We start from the raw sequence: 12,600 nt of genomic DNA, 5'->3' as shown, positions 1-12,600 counted from the left end.
CTCGGACAACTGTGTTCTCCGAGCAGAACACAAAGTTTAGAAAAATACAATATACACACAAAAAATATGCACACAAACTATACACACAAAAAATATGCACACAAACTATACACACAAAAAATATGCATACAAACTATACACACAAAAAATATGCACACAAACTTACCGCCAATGTAGGTAGTGCTGCGCATGCGCTGGGTTTATGAATGTGACAGCGCATGCGCAGCACGGATTCCAGTTGCGGTAACTTAGGGCCTGATTCAGATCCGGATGCTATTTGCGCTCGCTCGTTCAGAAAAAGGGGCCGGCTATTTAAATTGAGTGCTCGCTCTTTGCGGTCTGTTGACGCCTCTATGTCTGAGCGAGCGAACGAAACATGCGCTCGCTATTTTGTAAAGACGCCCCCTGGCCGCTCACATCCTACGTCATCTCCGCTATTTATTTGATTAATCGAGTACATCGAAAGGCGTCTGAACTGCTCGCAGTGCTTGTGGTAGGATTTTCCTACCGCAATCATGCGATCAGTTCAGGCTAAGAAACAACCAAGTGACGTGGTCGATGACGCTGCTTTGTTAATTATGCACACCCTTGGCACGCCTGCGTTCGGATCTCCACTCCCCGTTTTCAAGCACCTTCCCCTGTTACCACCCACAAACGCCTCATCCTGTCACTCAAATTAGCAGGCACTCGCTATTTTGCGAGCGCTCGATTTCCGACCGCAATGACTGGTTGGCGCATGCGCATTACGACCCATACGCATGCGCAGTTGTGCGGACATCGCTCGGAGCGAACGAGCGGCCGCTTACGAGCGGCTCTGAATCAGGTCCTTAGTGTAGAGAGGGAAAAGTATCTATTTCCCGAAAAACTGTCATCGCAAAAATGACAGCTTTTCGGAATAGATAGTTATGGAGAGGAGGAATGATGAATCCTCCGGTAATTAGGTAGAACTCTATGCGAGTTCTAAACCTAATTACCTCCATCGAATTTTAAGGTATGATGAATAGGCCCCTTAGTTACCTACCTTTTGCTTCTCCTCCCTGGGAGAAGCCTGGAGAGGAGAAGCAGGTGGGCTGTAATGGGGGCAGGGCCTGACGGTTTGCGTCATTAAGCCACACCCCCTTAGCGGCAAACTGCCGCGATTGGATTAAATTTAAATAGCGTGTGGTGCTAAATGATGAGTCATGAATAATCGCGTCTTTAAGCCCTGCCCCCTGCACGGGGACCCGCGATCGCCGCAGAAATTCTTCCCATTTTGCCCACTTCACTAGGAAGTAGGCAGAATGCGGGAGAAGTCCGGGGGGTTACCCGAAAAATCGGGAGACTCCCGCGAAAACCGGGAGGGTAGGCATGTATGCATAAGGACAACTAAAGGGTGAGTGACGTTTCTTAACCTTGATCTCTTTGCTGGAAATAGTATGATGCTTACAGTGAGCTGAGCCTACTTGGGAGCCGGGGCTCAGAATTCAGCTGGGATGTAGAATCAGAATTCAGCTGGGATGTAGAATCAGAATTCAGCTGGGATGTAGAATTAATAAACAGCAGGCACTTTGTGACACCATCAGTTCATCAATTCAACACAAACAATAAGGTTTCATCGCACTTGATGGGTGTTGATCTCCTCTTGTAGTTTCCATGTGTTAGTGGTTGAGACCAGGGTTGTAACCAGGGATGGACGAGTGGTGCGACCACCGTCCAGGGCGCAGGGCGTAAGGAGCAGCATTTGGATTGCAGGGTGCATAGAATGGCAGCGCCCCCCACCTCCACCCCGAGTGCTTTAAAGACTCTCTACATTCTTGTGCTGGTGCCCCCCTCTTCTTCGTGACGCTACATGTTCAGGGGGCAATGCCGCCATAAGGCAGAATATCAGCCCTGTCTGAGAATCATATTAAAGTTATTTCTGTCTGATGTTTCTCTTATTATATTACGTATCCTGGGGACAAGTGTCTATTCCCGAATTTATGGCCTAATTCAGAGGTGGACGCTGATGAGAGCGACTATCGGTGACCTGCACATGTGTGTGAGTCGCGCTGCGCATGTGTCGTTTCATTTCGTTCTCGGTGAGGATTTATTCAAAGTGATACACGGGGACCGTTTGTGGGTGGCAACAAAAGGGGCTCCAACGCAGGCATGTCGTGACCGTTTTCTGTTTTGTCTCTGCCTGCGACTATCCTGTACACAGTAAAAATGGCTCTGGCGTTTCGGTTCCCGCATCCATCCCGCACGATCATAGGCTTGCCCAGAAAGACGATTATCGACTGATCTACGGCCGATGCTGCGTCACTGTACGCAGCCACTTGCATTTGTGATGCAGCCGGTGAGCGAATAAATACAAATGCCAGCAGCTGCAACATTTGCATATTATCGCAAAGCCGCAGCGTTACAGATTTGCAGCTACGGTGACAGTAGCGCCCATCTCTGAATCTCCCGTAGCTACAATGTCCGTGATCTCCATTATTATACTCCGCGCATCAATACATGGAATGAGACCGGGAATGTTTCAGAGCCACACGCGCTGTCGATGTCGGGCGCAGTGGAGCTTTTATTCACACGCGGATGGAGAAACTGCCCGTGCCATAGGGCGGTGGCTGATAGTGGCGTAGAAGGAGGCACCAGGGGGTAATACAGCGTGTATAGATGCACATTCTGACACAGGGATGTACCCCGGGGAAGGGCATTGTATCGGTATTTGCGTAAGGTTGCAGATAGGCGACCGCCAAAAGACGCAGACGCGCACATGACTGTATCCCACTCATAATCAGGCCTTAAATCTGATGTCTCTGGAATCCTTATATCTAAGGAACCCATTTAACAATGATTGTTACTACCAGCGACATATTTATTTTACTATCGCAGTGATACTAACCAATATGGCGATGGTAACATTACGTACCCTCTCCACTAGGTCCAGTGCATACTTACTGACTTTAGTAAACTACTCTCTGAGAGCAGCTAGGAGAGGAGATGCTGCTGGCCGGGTTCAGGGGGTTGGGCTGGGGGCCGGACTATAGATGTCATTAAGCTAAGCCCCTTTTCCTGAAAAGTCAGAGATTCGCGGGTCTGCGATGAGGTGGGCGAGGCCAAACGGTGCATGTCGCATCATTTCGCCCCACCCTCTTCCTACGGACCTGCAAATTACCCCCCAAAATTTTCCCATCCTGCCCACTTCATTAGGAACTGGGTGGGATTCGGGAGACCTGCATATGCTTCCAGGGGTGCGGGCAGCTACCCGAAAAATTGTGGGCCTTCCGCGACTTTCTGGAGTGTAGGATTATCCAGTGATGTCCCCCTGGTCTGCAGCATTCTCCACACTGTACTGGCGTTTGTGTCATGCGCATTCACCTGGAGGGGACTCTGCAATGCCCGGAAGGCATCACTGCAGCTGGGAAAGCCTGTCGCTGGGTCCCCATTGCTGGGACTAAGCCTTACAGGGGTCTATTTACTAAGCAGTGTTAAGAGACTTTGGGGCCTGTTCATCATACCTAAAATATCGAGGGAGGTAATTAGGTTTAGAACTGGCATGGAGTTCTACCTAATTACCGGAGGATTCATCATTCCACCTCTCCATAACTATCTATTCCGAAAAGCTGTCATTTTTGCGATGACAGCTTTTCGGGAAATAGATACTTTTCCCTCTCTGCTCTAACTTATCGCAGCTGTAATCAGTGCTGCGCATGCGCTGTTACAATCGTAAACCCAGCATATGTGCAGCCCTACTTACAGCTGCCGTAAGTTTGTGTGCGCCCCCCCAAACCCCCCTACCCCCTCCGCTCACCTCCCCCCGTCCCGCACTTTTCTGCCCGCTGCAGCGCCTCCGGCTCCGTCATGCTGGTCTGTCATGTGGTCTCCCAGCAGCACACAGTGCAGTTTAGAAAAAAAATTTTTTTTTTTTCTAAACTTTATTGTGTTCTGCTGGTAGACGGAGCCAGAGGACACATCAGAGCGCCGGAGGGAGATGACGGAGGACCTGCCCAGCTGGAAGCAGGTAAGTCTGTCCTGCTATTCACCACCATGGGAACGCCTCCATCTGGCAGGCACGCCCACCAAAGGGGGCATGCTGTCAATCAACATCGACAGCATGCCCCCTTTGGTGCGAGACCCGGAGCGATGGCAAGCCCGTCGCTCCCCGGGTCTCGTGCATGCGCACGACGGAGCTCCCTCTGTCGTGCGCATGCGCAGTGGGGAACATCGACCTGCTTGCGAGCATACTGCTGCTCGCGAGCGGGTCTGAATGACCCCCATAGTGAGTGCTAAAGGGTCTCCTAAGTCAGTGACCCCCAGGGGCGTATCTATAATGGGTGCAAGGTGTGCGGTGCACACAGGCCCCTGGGTCCAGGGGGGCCCAGACCGCACACCCTGCATCCATACTTACCTCGCCGAAGACCCACATTGGCTGGAGAGGCGCTACACAGAATGCCTGGAAAATGGCCACGGAGGCCATTTTCTCTGCGTTCTGCACATGCGCAGTAGGAAAATCGCTGGGAAAATGGCTGCCGCGCCATTTTCTCCGGTGTACTGCGCATGCGTAATAGACTCTGGGCACAGACCAGTGCCCGGAGTCTACTGAACCAGTCAGTGTGCCGCGGCCACTGGATAGAGAGGAAGAGGCCCCAGGCGGTTAGGGAACACGGGCCCCCTCCTCTCTAATTACACCCCTGGTGACTGCTTATCCTCATCAAAGCGCAATGGAAGGAGCACACATTAGTATTAATAGGGTGTATAAGTTAATTTAACTGGATGCAGTCGGTAGAACGGTGCCCTGCAGCCAGTATCGGTGCTGCAGTTCCCGGAAGGAGCATCCTCAGATGTCCCGGCTATGCACCCTGTACAGGTGCTAGGAGCGCATTTAGTATGCTCCGGCCAGTGTGCTCAGCCTCGGTCATGGCACTGACCTGGGGCGCAGTCTTGTTACGGCATGCGTTCAGGAGGAAGGGCGGCAGCGGCACAGGGTGCTCTGAAACCTTGTTACGGGGCTGACCGGGAGGTGGCCAGCAATGAACGCAAAAGAAGTCAGTCTCATGGATGTGTTATGGAAGTTTTGGGGGGGGTGTCGATGGTGTGCCGATGGCGGTATCTAAATAATTGGCGGCACTACAGTGGGCAGAGATGCAGAAAGTGGGCATCTCAGCCCTTGCACATCCAGGCGCAGGTTTGTACACCGGCGGAAGAGCTGATACTAACATTCCATATAGTCGCAGCCGCGACTCCAGCAATAGATGCAAGAGCGAACGCAGCGGCGTCCATCTCTGAATCAGGCCCTTAGACTCTGCGCCTTCGGGGACTACAACGAATATGTAATTCACATGCATATAAATGACTGTGGCGCCACCTACAGGTTATAAACAGAAACAAACGGGGACATAAGAGAACGCAGACAGCTGTGTCATAATCGTACAGGTAAGGATGATGGACCACCGGTGAGTTAGTTACTGGTACACAGTATATTTGGTTGTATTTTGATAGCAGTTGTTCAGAAGTGTTCCCACAATTCTGTAGGGATCATCGGTCAGTTTTACGCTGTTATATCCGGCCCATCCGCCGATGCGGCGCAGTCTTTGAGCTCTCTGTCAGGAAGATCATATACAAATTCAATCTAATCCTAATGATTTATCGGCTATGAGCCCACAGGAAGGCAGCGCCCCCTGCAGGCTGTATGGTTGTGTATAAGGGGCAGAGTTGCAGGCTATTGCACAGTAACTACACCATTGTATGCAGCCGCTGTGTAATAATATGTTGATGCCGCAGCAGGAGGCATCCTGTGTAAATACTTCTGGATATTAAACCTGGAAATCCCTCTGTCCGGAGGCATCGCAAAGGACAGATCTTATCGGAAGAACTGTCCATTGTGATGTAAATTACATTTCTAGGTATATACCGCAGTAATCAACCATGTCATGTACCCGAAGAGAGGCTTAGTACATCCCACCCATAATACAGTGTCACTGGCAGTTCACAAAAAAGGGTGAAGGGTTAATGTGTATGGTGCAGGGATATTGATCATTTCTGGAGGGTGACGTTTAATGTATATGGGTCAGAGTTACTGTCACCTCCCGCAGACCATCCAACATGACCCCTTGCACCAGGTACACGACGCTCTGCTCCTGGACTTTCCATTTACACAACCTCCAACATGACCCCTTCCAACAGGTACACAATGCTCTGCTCCTGGACTTCCCATTTACACACCCTCCAACATGACCCCTTCCACCAGGTACACGATGCTCTGCTCCTGGACTTCCCATTTACACACCCTCCAACATGACCCCTTCCACCAGGTACACGATGCTCTGCTCCTGGACTTCCCATTTACACACCCTCCAATATGACCCCTTCCACCAGGTACACGATGCTCTGCTCCTGGACTTCCCATTTACACACCCTCCAACATGACCCCTTCCAACAGGTACACAATGCTCTGCTCCTGGACTTCCCATTTACATACCCTCCAACATGACCCCTTCCACCAGGTACACGACACTCTGCTCCTGGACTTCCCATTTACACACCCTCCAACATGATCCCTTCCAACAGGTACACAATGCTCTGCTCCTGGACTTCCCATTTACACACCCTCCAGCATGACCCCTTCCACCTGGTACACGACTCTCTGCTCCTGGACTTCCCATTTACACACCCTCCAACATGACCCATTCCACCAGGTACACAATGCTCTGCTCCTGGACTTCCCACTTACATACCCTCCAACATGACCCCTTCCACCAGGTACACGACACTCTGCTCCTGGACTTCCCATTTACACACCCTCCTACATGATCCCTTCCAACAGGTACACAATGCTCTGCTCCTGGACTTCCCATTTACACACCCTCCAACATGACCCCTTCCACCTGGTACACGACTCTCTGCTTCTGGACTTCCCATTTACACACCCTCCAACATGACCCCTTCCACCTGGAACACGACACTCTGCTCCTGGACTTTCCATTTACACACCCTCCAACATGACCCCTTCCACCTTGTACACGACTCTCTGCTTCTGGACTTCCCATTTACACACCCTCCAACATGACCCCTTCCACCTGGTACATGACACTCTGCTCCTGGACTTCCCATTTACACACCTTCCAACATGACCCCTTCCACCTGGTACACGACGCTCTGCTCCTGGACTTCCCATTTACAAGTCCTCCAACATGACCCCTTCCACCTGGTACACGACGCTCTGCTCCTGGACTTCCCATTTACTCACCATCCAACATGACCCCTTCCACCTGGTACACGACGCTCTGCTCATGGACTTCCCATTTACACACCCTCCAACATGACCCCTTCCACCTGGTACACGACACTCTGCTCCTGGACTTCCCATTTACACACCCTCCAACATGACCCCTTCCACCTGGTACACGACGCTCTGCTCATGGACTTCCCATTTACACACCCTCCAACATGACCCCTTCCACCTGGTACACGACGCTCTGCTCCTGGACTTCCCATTTACAAGTCCTCCAACATGACCCCTTCCACCTGGTACACGACGCTCTGCTCCTGGACTTCCCATTTACAAGTCCTCCAACATGACCCCTTCCACCTGGTACACGACGCTCTGCTCCTGGACTTCCCATTTACTCACCATCCAACATGACCCCTTCCATATGGTACACGACGCTCTGCTCCTGGACTTCCCATTTAATGTACCATTGCAGTCACCTTGCCTATGATAAAAACCTTCTTCTTATTAATTTAGTAGTTCAACACAGGTGACTGCAATTGTAAATTATGTGGGAAGTCCAGGAGCTGAGAATCGTGTACCCGGAGGAAGGGATCATGTTGGAGAGTCTGTTCTTGTAGGATGATGGGTTAATACACAGGAGTTCAAACTCGGTCCTCAGGATGACAAACAGTGCATGTTTTTCCAGGTCTCCTCACAGAATCACAAGTGAAATAACTAGCTCCTCATGTGGCTCTTTTAAAATGTGTCAGTGAGTAATGACTACACCTGTGCGCCTACTGGGTGACCTGGGAAACATGACCTGTGTGGGGTCCTGAGGACCACTGCACTTGCCATTCAGTTTTTAAGGCTATACATCAGAGGTTCCCAAACACGGTCCTCAAGGCTCCCCAACAGGTCAGGTTTTAGATATTTCATGTTGAGCACAGGTGGGTAAATCAGATTGACTGAGGGACTAATTAAGTCACCTGTGCTCAACCATGGATATCTCTAAAACCTGACCTGTTGGTGAGCCTTGACGACCGTGTTTGGGAACATCATGCTTATTTAGTACTTATTTAGAACCTCCGTCACTTTGATTTAACCATCTGTGCTCAAGTATAGATATTCTTAAAACCTGGACTTTTAGGGTGCTTTGATGAGTTTGGTAAACCCTGGCATTAATGTAGATTGGTCAGCAGTGGCGTAACTAGGGCAGGGCGAGCGGGGTGCGTGCCCTGGGCCCAGCGCTGGCGGCGATGCGTGTGTTGAACAGCAGCCAATGAGAGTCAGATAGACTCTCATTGACTGCTGCAGCACCCACTGCAAGAGCCGGACTTCCGTCCGGCTCCTGCAGTGGGTAATGGGACTGACGTCATGACGTCTGTCCCATAATGCTGAGCGCGCCAGCGCGGGCAGGAGCGGCGTCGCGACCAGGACCAGGAGCAGAGATTCAGGTAAGTATATTTTTATATATATATATATATATATATATATATATTTATTTTTTAACCTATCTGCACAATGGGGGGGGGCTACTACTGGGGGACCTCTACTGGGGGAGGGGTGGCTACTACTGGGGGCGCCATTGGGAGAACCTCTACTGGGGGGGGGCTACTCTACTGGGGACTACTACTTGGTGGGGAACTACCACTGGGGGCATTATAAAAGGGGCCTACTACTAGAGGCACTGCACTCGGGGGACCACTACTGGGGGCAATAATAGGAAGGGCCACTACAGGGGGCATTGGATAGGGGGGATCACTACAGGGTGCCTGCATAAGGGGACCACTACTGGGAAAACTGCATGGGGGGGACTACTGCTGGGGGCGCTATATAAAGGGCACTGCATAGGGGGGGGACTACTACTGGGGGCACCATATAAAGGGCACTGCATAAGGGGATACCGCTACTGGGCACACTGCATTATGGGGACTGCTACTGGGGGCACTGCATAAGGGGGAACACTACGTGGGGCACTGCATTTGGGGGGGCCACTACTGGGGGTACTGAGTAAGGGGAACTAATTGGGGGCTGTATAAGGGGGACCACTACTGGGGATACTGTATAAGGGGCACTACTATGGGCCTGCATAAGAGGGACCACAACTGCATACTGGGGGTACTGTATAAGGGGTACTACCGGGGTTAAGGTGCATATGGATAGGAATGTTCAGCGTGAAAATAAAGGGGTGTGTCATGTTGACACACCCCATTTTTAAGTGACCACGCCCATTCCCCCCCCCCCCCCGCGCACCTCTCGGTATGTTGAGGGGGGGGCTCCCTTTTAAAATTTGCCCTGGGCTCCAAATATCCTAGTTACGCCACTGTTGGTCAGGGCTACTGGTAACGCCTAAGGGATTTATCTATATGTGTCAGAGATATTGGTAATTCCTGGACAATGGGTTAATATTTAAAATGCAGGGATATTGGTTATTCTAGGAGGGTGAGGGGTTCATCTATATGGGTCAGAAGAACTGGTAATTCATGGAGGGTGAAGGGTAAATATGTAATATACAGGAGTATTATTAATTTCTGGAAGGTGAAGATTTAATGTATATAGCAGAGCTTTCCAAACTCCGCCATTACAATCCAGGTTTTAAGAATATCCATGTTTAAGTCCAGATGGTTAAATCAAATTGACTGGTACTAATTAAGTCACCTGGGCTCAAACATGAATATCCTTAAAACTTGGACTGTAATGGCGTAGTTTGTGAACCTCTGGTATATTGTATTGTTTATTCCTGGAGGGTGAATGGTTAATATATAATATGAAGGGTTACTGGTAATTTTCAGCAGGCAATGGGTTAATGTTTATAGTGCAAGGATACTGGGTATCCCCGAATGGTGAAAGTAATTATAAAAATGCAGGGGAACTGGTTGTTCCTGGTCAATCAGGGGTTAATATATAAGATGCAGGGGTAATTGTAATTGATGGAGGCGAGTGGTTAATGTAGTGCAGTGTTGCTGGTAATCCTGTAGGCTAAGGGGTTAATGTATTTACTGTAGGGCAGGGTTACAGATAATTCCTGGATGATGTGGGGTTATACATATAGCTGGGGTACTGGTATTTCCTGACAAGTGAGGAGTTAATGTACAGTATATGGGTCAGGATTGCCAGTATTTCCTGAAGGTTGAGGGGTTTTACTGTATGTATATTGTGTAGTGTTTAACTGACAAATCCTGGAGGGTGAGGGGATAATGTATAATGGTGCGTACACACTGGGCGATTAAAGTGGACGACTGAACGATAACGATATCGTTATCGTTCAGTCGTCCACTTTATCGTCCATTTTTAACACAAAAAAGATGAACGATGACGACGACGCGCGTTCCCGCGGGTCGTTCGTCATCCTCGTTCATCGGGCTGACATGCAGGCCAACCTGACGACCTCGTCAGGTTGCTGCATGTCAGGGAATGGGTGAGAGAGCCCGGCGCTGAACGATATCGCTAATGATATCGTTCAGCGGCTGTGCTCAATGTCATGAACGACATTGAGCACAGCCTGCCGGGGACACACTAGACGATATCGCTCAGGGAGCATATCGTCTAGTGTGTACGTACCTTAAAGGGCAGGGTCATTTGACAAAATCATTCACTTTCTGAGTCAAACGATGAATGATTATCGTTCATGCGCGTTCACGTTTGTAGTTCAGTCAGACTGACCAACTGAACGATTTTCATTAAGGGAATATACAAAAATCGTTTGCAGTTCAAAAAAATCGTTCATTACACTTTAAAAAAATCTGACAGAAAATCGTTCACAAAATCGTTGTGTGTGACTGTGTATGCAGCTTCACTGATAATTCCTGAATGGTGTGGGGTAAATGTATATAGATTGGGTACTGGTACTTCCAGTCAGGTGAGGAGTTACTGTATATGGGTCAGGGCTACCAATATTTCCGGAAGGTTGAGGGGTTTTATGTATATTGTGCAGTATTACTGGCAATTTATGGAGGTTAGGGGATAATGTAAAGGGGTCAGGGCTACAGGTAATTCCTAGAGGATGAGGGGTTATGGTACAGTATATAGTGCTGGTACTTTCTGGACAATGTAGGGTTAATGTATATGGGACAGGGTTACTCGTAATTACTGGACAATGAAGTGTTAATGTATATGGGTCAGAGCTACTGGTAATTCCTGGACAATGAAGGGTTAATGTATATTGGCCAGGGCTACTGGTATTTTCTGGGCCATTAAGGGTTAATGTATATGGATCAGGGCTACTTCTACTTCCTGGGCATTAAAGAATTTATGTACAGTGTAGGTCAGGGCTACTGGTACCCCTGGGGAATGAAGGGTTATGGGTCAGGGCTACTGCTACTTCCTGGGCAATGAAGGGTTACTGTATATGGGTCAGGGCTATTGGTACTTCCTGGGCAATGAAGGGTTAATGTATATGGGTCAGGGATACTTACTGGTACTTCCTGGGCAATGAAGGGTTAACGTATAGGGGTCAGGGCTATTGGTACCTCCTGGGCAATGAAGGGTTAATGTATATGGATCAGGGCTATTGGTACTGGGCAATGAAGGGTTAATGTTTATGGGTCAAGGCTACTGGTACTTCCTGGGCAACGAAGGGTTAATGTGTATGGGTCAGGGCTACTGGTACTTCCTGGGCAGTGAAGGGTTAATGTATATGGGTCAGGGCTACTGGTACTTCCTGGGCAATGAAGGGTTAATGTATATAGGTCAGGGCTATTGGTACTTCCTGGGCAATGAAGGGTTAATGTATTTGGGTAAGGGCTACTGGTACTTCCTGGGCAATGAAGGGTTAATGTATATGGGTCAGGGCTATTGGTACTGGGCAATGAAGGGTTAATGTATATAGGTCAGGGCTATTGGTACTTCCTGGGCAATGAAGGGTTAATGTATTTGGGTCAGGGCTACTGGTACTTCCTGGGCAATGAAGGGTTAATGTATATGGGTCAGGGCTATTGGTACCTCCTGGGCAATGAAGGGTTAATGTATATGGATCAGGGCTACTGGGCAAGGAAGGGTTAATGTATTTGGGTCAGAGCTACTGGTACTTCCTGGACAATGAAGGGTTAATGTATTTGGGTCAGGGCAACTGGTACTTCCTGGGCAGTGAAGGGTTAATGTATATGGGTCAGGGCTACTGGTACTTCCTGGGCAATGAAGGCTTAATGTATATGGGTCAGGGCTATTGGTACCTCCTGGGCAATGAAGGGTTAATGTATATGGGTCAGGGCTATTGGTACTGGGCAATGAAGGGTTAATGTATTTGGGTCAGGGCGACTGGTACTTCCTGGGCATTGAAGGGTTAATGTATATGGGTCAGGGCTATTGGTACCTCCAGGGCAATGAAGGGTTAATGTATAAGGGTCAGGGCTATTGGTACTGGGCAATGAAGGGTTAATGTATTTGGGTCAGGGCTACTGGTACTTCCTGGGCAATGAAGGGTTAATGTA

The sequence above is a fragment of the Taudactylus pleione genome, unplaced genomic scaffold (genome assembly GCF_031769625.1).
Source record: "Taudactylus pleione unplaced genomic scaffold, aTauple2 ptg000685l, whole genome shotgun sequence".
In the NCBI taxonomy this organism is placed as follows: domain Eukaryota; kingdom Metazoa; phylum Chordata; class Amphibia; order Anura; family Myobatrachidae; genus Taudactylus; species Taudactylus pleione.
This window is presented reverse-complemented; position numbering follows the sequence as displayed.